Raw genomic sequence first — 21,983 nt, 5'->3', positions numbered from 1 at the left:
GAGAGGGAAAGTCCACCAGGTCACCTGAGTTAACCAGACCTGATCCCACTTAATCCAGGATTTTAGAAGTGTGTGAAAAAAGGCTGAGTTGTGGTCAGAAAGTGCATCTGCCCCCTGACCTTCATGAACACCGTGCTGTGAGAAAGTAACGGGGGGAAATCCAGAGATGTGGTAATGAGTTTGCCATTTACTGTACTATACATACACAACATGTGGTGCAGATCTGGATGTGAGACTTTTAGACATGTAGAATTTTCTTATATAGGAATTTTTTCTTGGAAAACCACACAAAATTTCACATACACAAGCACATTGACTCAATATACTCAGATTAACATAGAAAAAAATATCAACATACCAGTAAAAGACCATCTAGGAAAGCCAATGAAGTTAGAGGTATTTTACTGTTTCCTCGTTTCTGCCCATGCATGCGTTCAACTCATTAACCAAAGATGAAAATTTAAAATCAATAACAGATCCATTTTTTATAAGCACATTTACTTCCTTTATTGATCAAGGTTTATTATCATTACACTTTAATTCCAGGAAAATGGTTTAATCCTGGAGTGTAGTATTGGAATTTAAATTAATGAATCATGTTCTGAATAACTCTAAAATATTTATTCTGCTGTAAAATATTCATTCAGCTATTATGTTCTGCTTACTGTGCATATTATGCTATACTGCATTTGAGTCATTTATTCATTCGTTTTCATGAGTCTTTTAAGGGCCAATTCTATTAATATCTCAGTGTTGATTTATTTGCATTTTTACCAAGTAAACAATTAGCTTCTTGCTTGCTTTAAAAATGTCTCATGTTTATGTTCTTCTCTCTGTATGTACAGATAAAAATGAAATTTCTGTTTAAGTGGATATCTTTGACCCATCAAAATATACCCAAATTCTGGTTAATATAATTATTCTATACAGCAAGTTATTTTGGTAACACTTTAGTTTAGATCACAATCCACGAAATCAGCAAACCATTAAATAACACTAGCTTAACCAATTATTGGTAGTTAGAAAGGTAGTAGTTGGGATTAGGTTTTTGGTAGGATTAGGGATGTAGAATTAGATCATACTTTATAACTGCTAATGAATAGTTACTATCTTAATAATATGCAGATAATAAGCCAGTAGTTAATAGCAAGAAAAGGGACCTGAACCAAAGTGTTACCGGTACTTCTTTTAAACAAAAGAATTTTCAACTTAACTAACATTAACCACCAATAAGCTATGCATTTGTTATGTAGAATAACCATTAATTTTGCTAAAAGTTTAGTAGACAAAACAGCTGTTTATTAGCTTTTTTGCTGTTTACCAAAACATATTAAAAAAAGTAGTTGACTTTGAAATGTACATTAAGTAAAATTAATAAATGATTTAATGTTTTTGTTAGCTATTGTAGTTAACAGAGAGAACCTTATTGTAAAAAAGTACCCGTTTTGTGTCCATAAATATTTACATAAATAAGGCCTCATGTATTTATTATTTAATGTTAAGGTTAATTTTAAGAAATTAAATTGACTTGTACATTTTTACAAATTTAGGTGGATTGAACATAAAACAATTATTGCAGAGTTCAGATGGCATGATTTTCAAAGTAATCGTGTCTCAGATGTTTTCACACTGCATGACAATATAGTGTTTCGTGGCTGCTTTGTTTACACTGCAAGATGGATCGGTGACAGGGGGTTTCACACTGCAGGACTTTAGAATAGGAAGAATCACCGACGACTTTGTATCAGTCCACAAACTACGTCTCTCACAACCAAACACACGCAAGAACTGACATGGAAACAACGCAATGTCATGTAGTATATCTTTTGTTATTAACTATATAATGAGAAAGAAGCCTTTAGTGGGGTTGAAAATGTACTTATTTGCTCACCTGACCTTTGAAAGGAGTTTGGAATTTCTTTTTCGACCCTGTTGGTCAGGCATGTCAAACAAACACCGGTGCTCCAGCCAAATTTCCATTAGTTTTTCCTCCATTTAGTCCAAGTAGACTGAAAAGAAGCACTTTTAATTTCTCCCCTATCCTCCTGCTGGCCTGCAGGTACCCATACTAGTTGATGCTTTTCTCTCATTGGCTATAGGTAATCGCCCATGTTATTTTCAATCAGAACTATTTTACACGGCATGATTAATTGATATTTTAATCCAGATATTTAGCATGTCAAAAATCTCACGGGTGTCGACGACTCATCTGCGATTTTCTCAGACCGTGTCTTTGGTAGTCCATACTGTGTGATTGTTATTCATGTGAATGAGCACAGATTAGCCTGTGATTTCAGGCATTTGTCTGCGATTTCTCAAAACCTGTCGGCGAGTTAAAATTAGGGCTAAAATCATGTAGTCTGACTCAAGAATTGTGTTATTTCAGCTCATTTTAAACAAGTAGTTTAAACAAACAGCAAATGTCATTTTTTGAGCGAATGTAACAACATATTTAAAACAATCTTATTATTCATCTATATGTGTATAATTTAGCCAGTAGTTTTTATTATAGTTCATTGAAGCTTCCAACGTGCCTTCTATTTCCACAGTAACTTTCCCAACAGCGTTCTAAATATACAGCATGTTGTTTGATGAAATGAAGAAATGTGAGAAGGAATCTGAAGTGGGGGTGATTTCTTTTGCGCGAGCGTGACCACTTAGGTATATTATTGTTTTTCATTAAAACGTGGAAAGGCAAACAAACCAAGACCAGTACTTTTTTTGCTGATAAGGAAATTGAGGTTTAAATCACTTAAAACTGTTTGTGTTATGATATGATACTCCAAGGTACTATTTCTAGCTGGAAATGAAATTGTGAAGAGGTCATTCTCAGCTGCTGATTATTGTTTTTTTAAAGACCACCATGTATTGCTTGCTTTAAAAAAAGAGCAGTGGGTAGTCAAGTCATAGGCTATTATATTATATTATATTATATTATATTATATTATATTATATTATATTATATTATATTATATTATATTATATTATATTATTTTATATTATATTATATTATATTATATTATATTATATTATATTATATTATATTATATTATATTATATTTCAAATTTATAAATTTGGTATATTTCAAAATATACCAAAAATGTTTAGTCAAACATTCCACAATTTTTCAGCCATTATTTACAAATATATTTAAAAGTATTTAAAATACATTTACCCAACTATTTAATTTCTGTTGTCTAAGTAAATAATGTAACATGGGAAAAATCTTTATTTTTATTATTATTATTATTATTATTTAATATTTAATTATAGTATAACTATTAATATTTTTTTTAGATCTCCATCCATCTGTATTGTAATGTTGCAAATATATTTTCTTAATGCTGAAATGCATTTTATTTTATCTTTTTTATTTTATTTTATTTTATTTTATTTTATTTTATTTTATTTTATTTTATTTTATTTTATTTTATTTTATTTTATTTTATTTTATTTTATTTTTTATTTTATTTTATGAGAAGGCAAGAGCAGTCTAGTTTCCTTATGGGTCTCTCTCTCTCTCTCTCTCTCTCTCTCTCTGTCTGTCTCTCTCTTTTTTTTTTTCTTTTTTGAAAAAAGAAGCTGCCAATCTCTGGGTACCCACTTCAGTTCATCTCAGGATGTGTCAGTGATTCTTTTGCAGATCTATTCACTGAGGGTCCATATGTCATGTTGTCTGATGGACTGGGCTCTGGCTCAGGATAAAAGGCATGTTTTTGGATGATCAGTCTTTATTTATTTCCTCCTGTGTGTGAAGGCTGGAGGGAGTCCAGCAGCATGAGAGCATGTCTAACTGTAAGCTCAGCTTTAAAAATCCCTTCCAGCTTTTGTAAGGTACAGTTTGATATGTGTAGCAGATTACAACACAACAAAAAACATTATTTTTAACTTCTGCAGATGGGATGTGGTGGATATGTTTGGGTGATGATTTTGAGTGTGGACTTGCGTGTAAATTGCAATGGTAAATCCAAAGTGATTCAAACACTTCAATGTTTTGGGTTCAGTGTAGGATAAATTGAAAGGACTGCACAAATGTCTCTTGTCTTCTGAAATAAAATCTGGTTTAATGAGAGACTCTCACAAGGAAAGTGAATAGGGCCTATCGATTAACCTAATTTTGAAAATTGCCTTCTGACATTATCTGTGATATATCCGAATGTATTATTCATATCCAAAATACAAATTGGTAAAATATACCACAAATATACCCCAAAATAACTACTTTCAAAGAAATGTTGCTTCAGGAATTTAAATGTCAGTTGCTGCACAAAGGTTAGGCTACAAAACAACAGCAATTGACTAAAACTAAAGCAAGTTACAAAGTGAAGCTTAATCTGTTAGCCCAATTTTTGAAAGGTGTTTAATAACATAATCAGTGTAGGCAAAAAAAGTTGGGTCAGTGGTTAGCACTTTCGCCTCACAGCAAGAAGGTTGCTGGTTCAAGTCCCGGCTTGGTCAGTTGGCAATTCTGTGTGGAGTTTACATGTTCTCCCCGTGTTTGCATGGGTTTCCTCAGGGTGCTCAGGTTTTCCCCAGAGTCCAAAGACAGGTGAAGGTACAATACAGGTTAATTGAATAAACTAAATTGGCCATGGTATATGAGTGTGAATGAGTGTGTATGGATGTTTCCCAGAACTGGGTTGCAGCTGGAAGGGAATCCACTGTGTAAAACATATGCTTGATAAGTTGGTGGTTCATTCCATTGTGGTGACCCCTGATGAATAAAGGGACTAAGCCAAAGGAAAACGAATGAATGAATAACCATTATAAAACTGTATAAATTTAATTCTGAAATAAAATAAAGTAAAATAAAATACACTAAAATAAGAATGAAAAAAACTAAATTGAACTGTGTAAAACTGTCTTAATTTAAGATAAAACTGAACTAAACTTTACTCAATTGAACTTAACTGTTTAAAATTGTCTAAATTTAAAAATGAACTAATCTAAACTGAACTGAACTGATTACTAAATTTAAAACTTAATCAAAGTAAACTAAACCAAACTGAACTTAATGAAATTGTGTACATTTAAAATTGAACTAAACCCATTTTTAAACTAAATGTAAAAATGAATATAAAATAAAATGACAAAAACAAAAATCTATAATATTTTAAAATATAAAATATTAATATAAAATATTAAATAAAATATTTAATATTATTATCCTTTATCATAATATTAAAACGAAATAGTAAAACCATTTAAAAAAAGATCATACTAAATGTTAGATATAATAAACAAATCATGTTTATACTGCAAATGACTATGTTAAAACAAACAAATAATCTGAATAGAAAAAACCCCAACAGCATCCCTTTAGGAAATGATCTCTACAGTAGCTGATGCTCCCAGATAATCTCTTTTCGGTGTGGTCAAGATCAGTGGAGATGTTTAGTAATCGAGGGCACAGCTGCAATTTAAGCATCTGATAAGAATCGCCACGTCTGACGCTTTTCACAGCTCCGGCTCTGATCTCTCTTTCCCTGCGGCCTCACCGTAACCGTTTATTTATCTGAGAAAGTGAGCTCTGTTTCCACAGGATAGACCTGGCTGAGATACAGTATCTGGTTTCTATAGTGATGGGTGGGAAACAGAGAGATCGCAGAGCCTGGAAAACAAACACGGCGAGGACTAAAAAAGAAGAGCGGAGTAAGAATGGTAACAGTGGCCGTGTTTGCAGCTTTTCATGGCACTGGTTTGTCGGAAATTGCACCTCTGCTTATTTTTCTTGGCCACCGTAAGTGGACACACATAAAGATATATCGCTCTTATGGAGATTTATTAGCTTAGCCTAGTGCATCAAGAAACACCAAGTAATTCAAGTGCATACATCATTTTTGATCTTTGTTAATAATAATGATAATAATAATCATAAATATTAATAATAATATTTAATGTTATTATTATCATTATTATTTACATTAAAATGGTCTTTGTGAATGACCCTTGTGAAAAAGATATACGTTCATGACATGTTTATAATGTAAATGATAAACTTTAAAATTAAATATTTAAATTATTGAAAGCATTACACTACTACAATTTGATATCTGTATATTTAAAATTACAATTGTTTACACCAAAATGTTTTTTTTTGCTTGTGATCCAGACATGTAACTGCAGTTTAATTGCAATTAAATGAGAAATGAATGTTTAAAGTTCAGCCGTTATAATATAAACTCATGACCCACTTTGACCCACTTACATTAAGTTAGACTCAAATAATTACTTACATGTCTTATATTTTCTTTGACGCCATTTTAATGTTACTAAAAGAATGGACTGTACTATAATAAATTTGTAATCAAATTGGCGGCATGGTGGCTCAGTGGTACAAATAACAGTGGCTCAGCACTGTCATCTCAGAGGAAGATGGTCACATGTTCGCGTCCCGCTGAGCCAGTTGGCATTTCTGTATGGAGTTTTCATGTTCTCCTTGTGTTTGCATGTGTTTTCTCTGGGTGCTCCTTCAAAAGATATGATCTATAACGCACAACATCTTAAGACATTAATATTAGGTTAGATTTAGGTCGTGACATCAGGTGACCAAAATCCATGTCTAGTCAGCGTCTAAGGATAACATTATTTTACATTACATAAGTTATATTGATATTTTGTTGATTTTAGGTTGTGTTGGAAAGTGAACAAAATCCAGTGTCTGATATATGTCATGGTGTTAGCATCCACACAACATCAAGGTGTAACATGATTAGACATGGACGTCGGCTTGGCGGTGGTTTCTGACGTCAACTCGATTTTCATTTCCAAACAAAATACAACGCTGTGTAAAACATATTCTGAAAAGGGACCAAGCAGAAGGAAAATGAATGAATCAATGAATTTAATCAAATCAGCTGTCTTGATGAAGGTCCAGTTTAGCACATTTGAAATACATCAACATTTAATGTCAGTTAATACACTTAAGATGAAACAGTAATTAAAATAATTCTACTTCTTTATAACAAAAGAAACTATAAAAAAAAATCAGCTTAATGTGAATCACTCAATTAACAATTAACAAGGTCATGTTACCCCTAGTTCATTAGAAAGAAAATAAAGAAAATAGACTTACATATCCATTTATTAATTACCCACATAAGGGTTATCAAACAATTAACATATAAATGACCACTTTGGTAGCACGTAAACACAATAATCACAAGGCTTTCATATCAGGTGCAAATGCGCAATATAGTCTCAAGGCATTTGGGGGTCATGCCCCACTCTTAGATAATGTGCAAATATGCAATACATTAAGACTCCAAGTTCATTAAATAGTGACTCAAAACAGTGACATAACTCAGCTCCTCAAACAGAGCCAGAAAGACACCCTTAATACACAACCATCAATATCTAGGCATAAAACATTTAAAAGACATTATTCATGGCAAACCTTTTCAAACATCAAAGACTACCCCTTGCAATACACACAGTAATACTTTAACAAATAAACAGGATGCAACAAACATGTATCTCAATCACTGATCACATACTTCGGCACAGCTACAATAACTGCTACTCAGAGTTGGCACCTTAAGGTATCCCCAACTGTACATCATAAAACTGTACATTTTAATACGCATGAATACATGCATCACCCTGCTAAAAACATCATAGAACATGATTATTTGGTCCTAACTTTATCTATCCTGCACCATTACACGGTAAAAAATAAATCTTAAAATTTACGGGAAAAAAACGGCAGCTGCGCTTGCCAGTATTTTACCGTAAAAACTACGGCACAAACCGTAAAAGTAACTTCTCATTTTTACAGTAAACTAGCGTATTTCATTAATTTTGAATTACCAACATCTACACATCTTTTTTTACACACATAGACACGTTAACATATGCAGGTGGTGATGAGAAAGTTACATAATGAAGCGATGCTCATCACAAATAACTTTTCCCACAAGCAGAAAAGTGTTTCAGTGTATAGAAGGTGCTCAGTGTCATTCAGACAGCTACTAAACACCAGTATGGTAACACTGATAAAATTAAAGTTATGAAATAAACATTGATTATCAACATTAGATGTATTAAGGAAACACTGTTAACCAAGTTATGGATTTTTACTGTAGCATTTTTACAGTTTTTTTACCGGTAAAATCACAGCCATTTTCGACAGTATCCCTTAAGTATTAGAAAGTTTACAGCCATTACAGTCAGTTTTAAAACCACTCGTTAATACACTTAAGTGGCCTTTTATTTGCAAGTAGAGTTCATGTATCTATTTAAAGCATTTTATGAATTAAAATATAAAGTACACTACAAATATGCATTCTGTGCAGCCATGTACACTACTTGTTTGCACTCCAGGTACACTCCTAAGTTATAATGCCCAAGAATGAGTAGAACATGATTTGTAATCTTGTGTTAGCAGCAATGATTATATTTGACACTGATGTTACAGTAGACTGAAAAAAATCCCAGACTAACTGTGGATCTACCGTGCGGTAAATCTGAAGTGACGTTATCTCATCTCTCCCTTGCTTATCTACATTACAAAGGACTAACACAGCTTACCTACAGAGATATCGGTGTTTACCTTTGACCTCACTCGTGTCTGACTTAATGAAGTAATAGTCACGTTTCTTGATTCAGTTTATTGAGTCTAAGATTGTTTGTTTTTGCAAAGCAAGTCAAAAAAAAAATTGGTGTTCCTGAATCGCAATCACCACAGCTTTCATTCTAGGTAGATCGCATTGCTTAAGGCTACCTTTTTTCCCTCAGTGGTGTCTATTCAGGAGACATTAAAATCTCATTAAGCCTTGTGGTGCAGTAATTATCATTTAATGACAGTTACAGTGTCACCGCCTGCACCTTCTGCTGTTATCAGCGAGAGCTCTTTACATTCGCCACTCGCCAGACAATAAAACCTGCACCTGCCTCACAGTTTGCTTGTGCTAATGGTTCTCAGCAGGTGGACAGAATGTGTTTTGTATTTTTAAGTTTGACAACAGGTGGAAAGTTTTCTCTCTCTCTCTCTCTCTCTCTGTCTTTGTGTGTGTGTGTGTGTGTGTGTGTGTGTGTGTGTGTGTGTGCCTCTCTCTGTCTGTCTTTCAGCTCTTTGTAAGTTATTATAAGGATTTCAAGGTAACAGAGCAAGTGGTTTTCCTCCATATATACTGTGATGCCAGATGGAGCTGGGACAGTATAATGGGCATTTTATTGTGGTAATTATGGTTATGGAACCTGTACAGAAACAATAACTAAATTCAATCATTGTCTGAAGTCATTTAAGCAGAACAAACCAGCTGATGAAATATGTTTAAATTTCTGACTTTCACCATTGTTATTGTTGGATAAGCTAATTTCCCCCGAAAGAAAGTAATTACGATCACTGTGGCATTTGCCAGGCTCCTAATTTTCCCTTTTTAACTGGAGTTTCAAACCCTTGGAAACTTCAGATAATGATATTTAATTGTGGTATGTCATTGTGCTGTGGCACTGATAAGGGTTGGAGCAGGTTGCAGAGCACATTGTTTATCATTTAGTGAAAATTACCCTTGTTAGGCTGAGAAAAGAAGTGATAAACGTGATTTAATAGCTTTGTGATTTGGTTTGACCATCTGTCTTGTGGAAGATCTCTTGAGGAAGCACGTGGCCGGTGGCCATTGAGGTGCTTTCTTCACACGCAATTAGCCATTCTGAAGGCTCATGCTGTGCGTCTGATGACTTTAACATGGTGAAAAAGGCTGATTACACCACAATGGACTTTTCAAGAAAGCCGCTAAGTGATTCTGGAGTCGCAGGGAGAGAGTGGCGTCATCCAAAAAATGGCGTAGGAGTGAGGACAACGGTTAGAAAAAGAACAATAAACATGTCATAGCAGGATGAATCGGTAACCTGGGCTGTAGATTTACAGTTTTGGGGGCTTCCTGTCGGCTCGCCGCTCATACTGAGAGAGACTGTGTGCAGAACATGTGGCGGAGAGAAAAAAAAAAAACCCAGGCTGCTGTTGATGAAGGTTTGGACTGTCGCCCACTCGCGAGTTTAGTAGCACGTCTGAGAACAATGGAAATGGATGGAAGACAAGTTAGTCTCTTTTTATTTGTACTCTGGCTGTGATATGGTTCTACCGTCCTGAGCAATTCATCTAAACCTTGGCGGGTGTGTTTATGTGTGGTTATTTTAGTAAATGAAAACCAAACCAAAGACTAAAAAAACTGGTGAAAAAACTAAACTTTAACTGAAGGAAAAAATAATATTAATTTACAATGAATGGAAAACTAAGCGAATCCAATAACAGTACTTTAAATAATCATTCGAAAAAATGAACAATAATTTTTGGAATTCATAAGCACTAATTCTATGGTGAAAATGCTATGTTTACACTGTTGTCAAAACATACTAATATTTACACATTATATTCAATTCAAGTGTTTTTGTATAGCGCTTTTCACAATAATTATTGCTTAAAAAGCAGCTTTACAAAAGTGCACATTCTTGCATTGCAAATAAAATCAGAAAAGGTTATAAGTTGCCATTACTTTATTAGTTACTGATAACTTTAATTTAACTAATAACTGATTACTAATAACTTTAACAGTTAAAGTTACAGAATTATATATAAACATAGTAAACCTTTTATCTTTGCCATGATGACAGTAAATATTATTTTAGTAGATATTTTTTAGATACTTCTGTACAGCTTAAACTGACATTAAAATGCTTAAGTATGTTAATAAGGTTAACTAAGCAGGTTATAATTAGACAAGTTATTGTATAACGATGGTTTGTTCTGTAGACTATTGGAAAAAAAATATATAGCTTAAAGTGGCTAATAATTTTGAACTTTAAATGTTTATTAAAAAATAAAAAATGTTTTTATTTTAGCAGAAATAAAACAAATAAGACATTATAAGACATATTATAAGACATACTGTGAAAATTTTCTTACTTTGTTAAACATCATTTAGGAAATATTTAAAAAAGAAAAAAAGTTAAAAGGGGGGCTTATAATTCTTACTTCAACTGTAGTATATAGGTAATGTCTATCTGTTGATGCTCAATGATGTGTTGGTACCACATGGTGGCAAAAGCACATACCAGGATGAAAAAAAATCACATGGTGAACCACATCATTTAAAATGAAGATGATAGTCTGAATTCTTCATCTTGGTTTTGGATTTGGTGTTTGAGGGCAGCACGGTGACGCTGTGGGTAGCACAATTGCCTCACAGCAAGAAGGTAGCTGCTTTTAAACTACGGCTGGATCAGTTGGCATTTCTCCTCGTGTTCGCGTGGGTTTTCTTTGGGTGCTCCAGTTTCCCCTACAAGTTCAAAAATATGTGGTATAGGTGAATTGGGTAGGCTAGATTGTCTGTAATGTATGTGTGTAATGAGTGTGTATAAATGTTTCCCAGTGATGGGTTGCAACTGAAGGGGCATCTTCAGCGTAAACATATGCTGGATAAGTTGGCGGTTTATTCTGTTGTGGCGACCTCAGGTTAATAAAGGGACTAAGCCGAAAGAAAATTAATGAAAGAATTAATTTGCGGTTTGATCAAAAAAAATATTTTATTTTTATCACTTAGGCCGTACTCACACTAGGTACAGTTGCCTCAAACCTTGCCAAAGCACGCTTGTCCCCCCTCCCGTCTCCCCCGATGGCCCGCGCTCACACCACAAACGGGCTTCGCCATGCTTACGTCATCGCTGCTGCGCTGTTCAGTGAGAAGCGCTCTTTTACTCAGCAGCACAGTGGAGATTTCTCTAGTTATATCATTTTAGTAGTTTGATATGCCGTCAAATACTTCGCCCAACAGATCCGCCACTTTTGGCGCTCATAAACAATCATGCTGCATGCTGCAAGCTCTCGTGCTGCAGGAATGAGGAGGTCTGCTGAAGCCGCGCAGCTGTCGTGCTGTGATGAGTTCTCGTCTTTAATAAACTACGGCAGTTTGTGTTCACTGAACAGTAAGATTGATTAATAAATCCATATGAAACAGCCCCTTAAAAGTCACGTCTCGCTTTCAGTTTCAGGCTTTGGCACGTTTTGCACTCATACACAAGTTTACCGTTCCAAAGCCCAAGTGAACCGCGCTCAGGCACACCTCTTCCAACCGGGTCAGGGCCGGCCAAGTGAACCGTGCTTGAGCCCGATTCAGCGCACTCACACTTCTCAAACGATCCGGGAAACAGGCCTGGGCACGGTACGGATGGCATAGTGTGAGTAGGCCCTAAGAGGATTGCACTGGGGTTAATGTAAACTGTGCAAACACTAAACTCTGCTTTGGTCAACGCTGTACATGTTTTGTTTTCTGTGTTAAACTAGAATTACTAGAATTAGAATTAAACTAGAGATGTGTTTCCAAAATAAAACTAAACTAAAACTATTGTTAAAACGAAATAACAGCAAATAAAAAAATAATAACATGTAAAAGTTATAAAAAGCGCATGCTCGTTACATTTAATAGAACATTTTACTTTGATTTACCCTGATCAAATGAAGGTGAAAATTAAATGAAGAAAAACCATCAAAATAAAATATTTTCCAGTTAACACAGATGAATGAACTCTTCAAAAGCATGATAGAAAATAAGCAAATTTTTATATGGCTACAAATGGCTTAAAGGGATAGTTAGCCCCCTCAAAAATTAAAGTTGTCTAATCATTTATTTAGGCCCAATGCCAATTCTGTTTTTGTACCTCTACCACTTTCCCTTGGCCCTTGAAACAGAATGTGAAGGGGAAGGACTTCTAAATTTAGCCCTATGAAAAGGGACACCACTACACCTGCACACGTCATCATATGTCATCGCAATCTTTTGCTTTATATGAAATCAAAGATGGCAACTACTATAGTTATTCGAGTTGTGTTATTTTTTGTATTTATGTTCAGGAAATCACTGAAGGCATAAATCATGTAATCATAACAATATAATGTGGCAATAAGTTTGTAACTGTACTGTGCATTTACACCGTGGCCATATTCATCTATGTAAACACACAAAAACAACTTTACCGTTATACCAGACACTGTAAAAACTCGTTCCCAGCCACTAGACTCTTCTGACAGGATATTCGAGTGTCATCAAGTGGCAGATATGAAAGTATGTTGTGGGACTCCTCCACAGAAGTTATAATAAGAGCTTATAGATAGAGAAATTTATCGGTTTTCATTTAAGTGTTTTTTGAAACATGATTGTAAAACACGAACGCCATTGTGATCCTGAAAAATCTCTGTTTCGAGGCTATCTAGCCCTTCCGCTTGGCTAAGTAAATATTTTCTTTACTTGTTTAAACTACCTAATTAAAATGAGCTGAAACAACACAATTCTTGAGATTTGATTGGTACAACTTAATTTTTTATGTTCAATCCACATAAATTTGTTAAAAGTATTAAGTTAACTTAATAGATTTGTGTTGGGACAACATGAATGATATGTGTGGAACCCTGCATTTTTTACAGTGTGGGACACCCCTATCCTTTCACATGAACGCGCAAAATGAGGGGTAGGGGTAAGGGGATGTGTAAGAGCTAAGGGGTAGAATTGGGATTGGGCCTTGCTCTTTACTTGTTTCAAACCATGCGTTTCTTTCTTTTGTTGAACACATCATTTGTGACTATTGACTTTCCCAGCATTTTATTTATTATTGTGGAAGTTAATGGTTATATGTTTTCAGCTTAAATATCTTCTTTCATGTTCAGTAGAAGAAACAAACTCCACATGAGGAATAAATAGACAGTAAACTTTCAACTATCACCAGTGATGTAATGTAACTAAATACAAATACTCAAATTACTGTAATTGAGTAGTTTTTCTCAGAAATTGTAAGTTTCTAGGGAGTTTTATAAATGTGTACTTTTACTCTTCCTTGAGTACATTTTTAGTGCTGTATTGGTACTTTTACTCCACTACTTTCCTTCAGTCTGCAGTCACTACTTTATTTTTTCCTGTCTATGGGGATTACAAAAACCAGTCCTGTGATTACTGTCTAATCGCAAATAGAAGGTAAACCGCATAATAATGAACTACCTCAAGACATGGGCGATTTATAATTGCAGTAAACTAGGAGCATTAAAGTGCATTGACTCCGTGATTGTTTAGATGCATGTTACTGATGAGAAGATGAACACAAGCAGACACAAGACGTCAACATGACGTTATTTTGATGTTGTACCCTTCGTCATGGGGATGTTACACATGAAAATCGGGTAGACATCAGAACTTAACTTCAGGCCGACGTCAATGTTCAACCTAAAATCAACCAAATATCAACGTCTAATAATGTTAAAGCTTGACATTGTGTGGACTTTACCACTATGATGTCTACCAGACGTTGGATTTTGGTTGCCATACCTGACGTATAAATGTCAGAATTTGACATCAGTGTGACATTGGTTTAAGATGTTTGCTCAACGTTGGATTTTGTTCACTTTTTTACACAACCTAAAATCAACCAAATATCAACACCATTTGACGTTGTTGTTGGACATCAATATAATGTTGTCCTTAGACACTGGCCAGACAATAAATTTTGGTCACCTGACATCACAACCTAAATCTAACCTAAAATTAACGTCTTATGACGTCATGTGCCTGCTGGGCAATAACTAAATGCACGACAGAATGTTATATTTACACACATGCACAAATTACATGGAAATCATTAGCTTTTTACAGCATGATACTCACTACTCTTGAGTACATTATGGGGTACTTTTTACTCATATTTTGAGTAATATTTACAACAATTATTTTTTTCTCTACTTACAATACATATTAAGCAAGTTATGGTACTTTTACTTAAGTGTCACTTTTTCAGTATTCTTTCCATCACTTACCATCACGTTGACAAGGCTGGTTATAGTGCAGAGTTTACATAGCAATATTTGTATTTTGCCTCTTGGTTTGGGGTAAATATCTCCCATGAGACTCCTTCTACTAATTAGCAGCCTGTTAAAACACTTACACAGGTCAATGCACTGAAAGGGCTGAGCCTTGAAACATGTTTGAAGTGCTCCCCCTCTCACTGACTGATGGACAGCGGGGTCATTTCCAGGCAATCTGTTCCGATCGGCCAACAGGCTTCCCATGGACTTTCAAGCCCTTCCTCTTCCCTGATCCACTGCAGTCCCTCCTTGCTCAACTCAAGTCATTTTCATGCTCTATAAATTTTATTGAAAAATCCGCCGCAGTAGAGTTGTGTTCCAATAAAACAGCGTGAACGCTTGTTAACGTTGAGCAAGGTCGGTAAATCGCAGAGGTGACACGCGCTAATGACATCTGCTCCAAAAGGTCTGCTCTTCCCGCCACTCTGGTGTGAATGAGCGAGGTATGTGTGTGGGGGTGTAAATGGAAAAAAAGAGGCTTAAAGTCTTCACACCTGATGTGCTGGCCATATTGTTAAAGCTAATGAGGCTAATAGAAGGAGAAAAGGGCAGATAATCAGTCACATGAAAGATAATCGCAGAGAATGGGATATTTATACATTTCAGGGGCTTCTTAGTAGTGAACGAAGTATTGTACAATGGTTAATGTAAAATTCAACAAATATAATTAAAGAAAAAAATAGAGATCGATAATGGTGCTCCAATGTTATTTTGCAGTGTTTTGTAACTTTTTGATTTAGTGGCTAATTCATATACATACAACACAGGCTTATTGGGAATATGTGCCAAGGGCTTCATTTTCTGTGTAAAACAGGGTGATATGACGCTGCAAACAACTTCTTTTACTATTGAAGACTTACCTTCATACTGAGGGCTTTTCTGGCATCATCAGTTTGCTCGATAGCTTGTATTGAGTGGGCTGGGGTTCGAGTCTGGTGGAGGATGGTTCCAGAAAGCAGGTAAAACCAACCTAAAAAAACAGACAAACCAAACAAAAAATTGGTAAAAATATATGGTGAGTAAACTTAGCCCAGTAATGTATTTGACATTGTCAAAAATGTGCTCAGCGCCCTCTAGTGAAATGTGAAAACAAAAATGCAAGCAGATGTCATCTCGACAACATCGGCTCATTCTGGAAATATAGCCCTATTTACATTTCTGGAGATCGTGAATTTTGTAGCTAGAGATACAAATGGCTGAATTCCGTTTTTTAAATGAACACTATGGGGTGGTATGATACCAGCTGACCGCTTACCTTCGTATAGACTGCTTTCCGGCTGTTTGTTCAGTTCGTCCAGTTAACTCACCATGTACGTCGGCGAACTTGAGATGCAGAGAGGGGTTGACTACGATGATGGGGTTCTAGTCCAACGAAAAACGAAAGCCAAGAAAAAAAAACAAAAAAACATGTAAATTACAGGGTGAGAATGTGGTAAAACGTGGTAAAAATCAGACGAGGGCTTTTCTTTTTATGAATTGCTATTTAAAATTGTTGGTTGGGTTTAGGGAAGTGGGTGGGTCAATCTGTGCTTTTTAAAATACTATTGGTTGGGTTTAGGGAAGGGGAAAAGTGGATCAGTCAATAATTCAGTCTGTCAAACAGTCAGTTAAACAGTCAGTCGACATTGGCCTTTGGTGGATTTACGAGAGAACAGCAGGCACGAATGACACTCCAGAGAGTAATTAGAGATCTCAAGCAGCCTATTGTGGGTTTGTAAAAAACAAAAACTGCAAATAAAAAAAATAAAAAAAACATTGCTCCTGGGACATATTTGACGGTCTCCAGAAATGCATATAGAGGTACGGTTTAAGAATGAGCCTTGGTTGCATCTCAACCACCTATTTCACAGTTCCCAAAAATGTAACCCTGGGCATGTATCTCCAAAGAGGCTGTAAGAACTCATTCATACATTTAATATGATTTACCCATGAAGAAAATAAGTGAGTTTTAAGTAAAGATTTGAATTCTGAGATATTATTAACATAACAGAGTGAGTGTGGTAGAGAATTCCAGAGTTTGGGTGCAATAACACTAAATGATCTGCCCCCCATTGAAGAGAGGCGATACCGAGGGACAGCAAGAAGGTCAGAGTCAGAGGAACATAATAAGCATGATGCAGAGATAAGAGGGAGCTAGGCCATTTAGGGATCTAAATGCGAGGAGGAGAATTTTGAATTTACTGCGGTATGCAACTGGGAGCCAATGGAGATTGTACAAGATTGTGGTTATATGAGCAGAACGTTGGGTATGAGTGAGTATTCTAGCCGCAGAGTTTTGAATACATTGTAATCTGGAGATGAGGCTGGCAGGGAGACCAATGAAAAGGGCATTACAGTAGTCAAAGCGTGAAGAGACAAATGCATGGACAACAGTCTCAGCATCCTTGCTACTGATGAAGGGATGCAGTTGGGCAATGCAACGTAAATGAAAGAATGCAGATTTATTAACATATTTAATATAAGACTAAACGGAGAGTGTGGAGTCGAAGATTACACCTACATTTTTGACAGAAGTAGACGTTTTAATGTGAGAGCCAGCAATCTCACAGGGGAAACTGGTCAGAATATTGCTGGTTAGCGCTGGGGTGCCAAAAAAAAATTATCTCAGTTTTGTCCATGTTGAGTTTCAAAGAACTTGAGTTATACCAATCATTAATGTCCTTCACACAAGCAGAGATTTTATCAATTTGGGTGGATGAAGTAGGTGTATAGACAGAATAAAATTGAATAGTTGAAATTTCTTGTCTTGCAGGAAAATGGTGCTACATAAATAAACAATCATAATTATGAACACAACACTGGATGTTAGAGCTATTTTAAACAAATATAGGCTCATTCTGAAAACATAACCCTATATACGTTTCTGGAGATTGTTAATTATGAAGCCAGATTTACATATGCCTGCAATTTGTCTTTAAAATAAACGATGCGGCGCATTATGCCGTTCCATTTCTCGCTAACCATCTCACCACTTACCTGCATGTGGACAGCTTTTCAACTGATACCAGTTAGTCCGGTAGCTCGCCATGTACATCGGCGGATTTGAGATGCAGACCAGAGTTGACCACGACAATGGAGTTCAAGTTCAGTGAAGAACGATTCCAGAAAGCAGGTAAGACAAAAACAGAAACCAAAAAATAAAATAAACAATTAAATAACAGGGTGAGAATGTGATAAAATCTGAAAATGTGGTAAAACATGACTTTTCTTTTTGTGGAATGCTTTTCAAAACACTGCAGTTGGGTTAAGGGAAGAAGGTGGGTGGGTCAATTAGTGCTTTTCAAAATACTATTGGTCGGGTTTAGGGAAGGGGGAGGATTGGTCTGTTGGTCAGTAAGTCTGTCAACAGTGGCTTCAGGTGGATTTACATGAGAGGAGCAGGCGCAAATGGCACTGGCGAAAGATATTTAAGATCTCAGCGGCCTCTAGGGGATTCGCGAAAACAAAATTGCAAAAATACTAAGCTTCTGGGACGTATTTTGCTCTCTCCATAAATGTAAATTGGGGTACGTAATCAGAATGAGCCTGGTTTGTTTTAAACCCATACATAGCCAATGTACTGAAGCGTTAATCTGACTATAGATTTATACCCATTACCTAGGACTGACTATACAAGTATTTTACATAAGACAGAACAGTATTGTGCAAAATACTGTGCAAAAGAGGTATTTTACGGTTTAACAAAGCAAGTAGTGCAACAGGATTTGTGGTATATTCACAGGTAAATGTTGTTTTTTCTTATTGAGTTCTTGTAAGATTGAGTTTAGGTAAAGTGCATATGGGGAGAAGAGTGTTACTACAGGTGGTTTGTCAAGCCCACTCACCTGTGTGAAACTCACTGAAAAATGCTCAATGTTTTTTTTTTTTCTAGAGATATAGAGTGATTGTGAGAAAGTGTCTGGTGTAAAGTCGTAAAATGGTGTCAGATGTACTCAAGGCATTATCGATGGAAAAAACATTACTTTTATCACTAAGCACAAGCAGATGTGATTTTAGAGGATGTAATAACACTTCAACCCTTTACTAAGGAGTGCCAATACCAAAGGTGGTATCCCAGAAGCTATTTCCCGAAAGCCATTTTCAGAAAACGCCTGAGTTATTTGAGTTTTAGGGAACTAGCACTGCTATGCAAATACCACAGCAGGTGGTAAACTGGATGTAGACTGTGGAGAGGAGTTGCTGCCCAAGACAACAGTCGACTTCTCATAGATGGGCTTTCATTTCTTGGGCGTAATCTGTCTTAAACCTTGCGAATCATCCTTAAATCCGGAGGGTGTGGAATCATAACTGATCGGATTCTTCCTTCACAGCCTTTGAGTCACCACTGTTTGTAGGGATGGACTTTCCTTTCTGGAGTGTAAGAGACTCTGTTTCCAAAGTGTTTTGCTGTGGTGTAACAGTTTGGAAAAAAGGATGCTAGGTTTGTGCATGGATAGAGCTTACATTATACGTCAGTAGCTCTTGTTCCAAGTTGACTGTAAATTCAGTTCATATACAAAATCTGAACAACAGAAAACTTGTTTGTGTACAAAGGAGTAATTGACATCTGTTTGCATAAAATAACTAAACCACCATTTACCATTAAAAAAAATTATATATATATATATAAATTTTTGAGAAAATACATTACTAAATGTTATGTGCTATTGCAGAAGGAACAGATAAAGCAGAAACCTTATGTTATGTCAAAGGATGATTGTTTTAAATAATTCAAAATGTTCATAATTTACTTTCATTTCAAATCACATCACCAGATTTGTGTTTCTATCATAGTTTTTCTGTTGATTATTTTTTAAATACATATGTGATCTAGGGGGTGATACGGTGGCTCAGTGGTTAACACTGTCACCTCACAGCAAGATGGTCACTGGTTCGAGTTCCATCTGGGTCAGTTTGCATTTTTGTGTGGAGTTTGCATGTTCTCCCCATGTATGCGTAGGTTTCCCCCACAGTCCAAAGACATGCGCTATAACTGTAGGTAAATTAAAACTAAATTGGCTGTAGTGTATGTCTATGTTTCCCAGTACTGGGTTGCACCTGGAACAGCATCTGCTGAGTAAAACATATGCATTTTATTGCACTGTGGCGACCCATGATGAATAAAGGGACTAAGCCAAAGTAAAATTAATGAATTAATGTGACCTGGGACCACAAAACCTTATGTTACACCTCTATACTTATAGAAATACCTCAAAAACTACATTGAAAGAGTCAAAGATTTTGATTTTTGGTTCATGCCAGAAAATCTCAGCAATGTTAAGTAAAAATCATGTTCCACAAAGACATTTTGTAAAATTATTTTCTTAAAAATATATCAAAATGCATTTGCAATCAATTAGAGATTGGATGATAACTGGTTTCAAGGAATACTGCAAAGATTTTAAAACTACAAAAGTTTCTGTTAATTTGTAAAAAAAAATTCACGTTTTTTTTTTTTTTTTTGTATGTTTGTTTTTTTAGGACAACAGTATCTCCAGTGTTGTCCAAATGTGTCCAAATATGCTTTTTCAAGTTGTAAAGAAATCAGTGTTTTTGATGAAGACAGCAGAAGTCAATGGTTTGTTTTAATTATTTAGCTGGACATGTTTACTCTTTCTAAAATATTTGAAATGTTTCTCAAAATAACATTTATCGTGTTCAGAAGGGAATAAGTTTTTGTTTTTTTACCCAGGCATTTAAAAATAACTTATTTTAGAGCAGTAATTACAATACCGTGATACAGTGAAACTGTGATATTAGTGTCCAAGGTACTGCAGATATACTGTCAGAATCTTATAGCGGCCCTTGCCTACAAGCAGTAATGTGCAGTGCTAATAATTTAATTGCACAACTAAAAAGAGATTTTCTCAATATTTATAAGTGTAGCATTTCTTTGAACCCTCAGATTCCTGGATCTCAGCCAAACATCCTACATATCTGTTTCCAAAAAAAATTTGACTTTTGTGACTGGTTTTTTGGTCCAAGGTCACCTGTGTAATAATAACACTGTACACACATTTTATAACAATTAAACGATTTTAAATTGTTTCCATTTTTAATGGAGCCTTACCAAAGCTATTTCCAGAAATTGGATGGAAACTTAATTAGTCCTGTGACATACAGCGTTAAGGAATAGTGACAGCAATTTAGCTTGACTCAAGAGGACTTCCCCTAGCCTGAAGGGAAGAATTAAACTGCAATTTTCAAACATAGTTATTTTCTCATAAAACTGCCACACCAACAGCCCTGCAACATTATCGATGACTTCAGTGACTAATTTGACAAGATAATGTCTTCATAAAGAGTTCCCCCCTTCTCTCCCTCTCCAAGTGCCAAAAGAGAAACGTACGGTTAATGCTGTGGCTCAGATTTCCAGCATTCCAAACGAATGTGAAATCTGTGACAGGGAGTTGAGCAATCACTTAGTTTCAGTGAACTAAGCCCAAAAAGACACTGAGCTTTAACTCCGGGTGCCTTTTTGACACCACTCCATTTTGGCTGAAAGCATTTGCAGGTTCTCTGTCTGCAAGATTTACTCAATGAACTAGGGTACCATTAAGGTTATACAAGAAGAAGCATATTATTGTTGTTGGCAATGCAACAGGACTGCTGCTAATATGATTTTGTTTAATGCCTCAGATGTTACGATGACTGGCATTTGGTCATGTTGCTCATGAGTGTAGCTCAAGAAGAATTTTATGATTTTTGAACAAGGCCTGACCTGGTAATAAAGGAAATTTCCTTTTAACATTAAGAGGAAGGAATCATGTTCAGTGTCAAACTTCATTCATTAGCATCCAAACTATCTAATGGAATATACAAAACATTTTTCCATCATTTTGCTACTGGCTTCCATGGCAAAAAAATAAATAAAAAAATGTCTCACATACTGCAATTCCATTTGGCAAGTAGTTTTTTTTTAAACTGTTATCCTTTATTTACCAGATGTGGGGTGCATGCACAGTAAAATGGCAGTATTGTGGTGTTGTTTTTGTTAGTCCAAAAGCTGGATGTTTCTTTGTGTGTTGGGCTTTGCATAGTCTGGGGAATCTACATAAATCCCAGAAGGCTTTCTCCAAACTGAGATGAATAAAGGTGGCCGCTTAAGTCTGCTTCTGTATAATTCTTACAATGCGAATCACACAAAACAGATATCCT

At 35.5% G+C, this 21,983-nt stretch overlaps 1 protein-coding gene and 2 long non-coding RNA genes across 3 annotated transcripts in view; 2 read left to right on the top strand and 1 right to left on the bottom strand.

The window, feature by feature from the left end:
• LOC147843513 (uncharacterized) overlaps window positions 1-21,983 on the top strand; it is a 721,012-nt gene that overhangs the window by 280,131 nt on the left and 418,898 nt on the right. The gene's annotated exons all lie outside the window — the stretch shown is intronic.
• The window catches only part of ntn1a (netrin 1a), a 124,307-nt gene that overhangs the window by 28,707 nt on the left and 73,617 nt on the right, over window positions 1-21,983 (top strand).
• Window positions 13,290-18,066, bottom strand: LOC137490207 (uncharacterized). The gene is made up of 4 exons (XR_015493668.1): window positions 17,823-18,066; window positions 16,102-16,208; window positions 15,707-15,816; window positions 13,290-15,375 (listed from the first exon to the last, which is right to left on the bottom strand). It is a non-coding gene; the product is annotated as an uncharacterized LOC137490207 (long non-coding RNA).

The sequence above is a fragment of the Danio rerio genome, chromosome 6, assembly GCF_052040795.2.
Source record: "Danio rerio strain M-AB ecotype USA chromosome 6, GRCz13ab, whole genome shotgun sequence".
NCBI classification, from domain to species: domain Eukaryota; kingdom Metazoa; phylum Chordata; class Actinopteri; order Cypriniformes; family Danionidae; genus Danio; species Danio rerio.
This window is presented reverse-complemented; position numbering and strand designations above follow the sequence as displayed.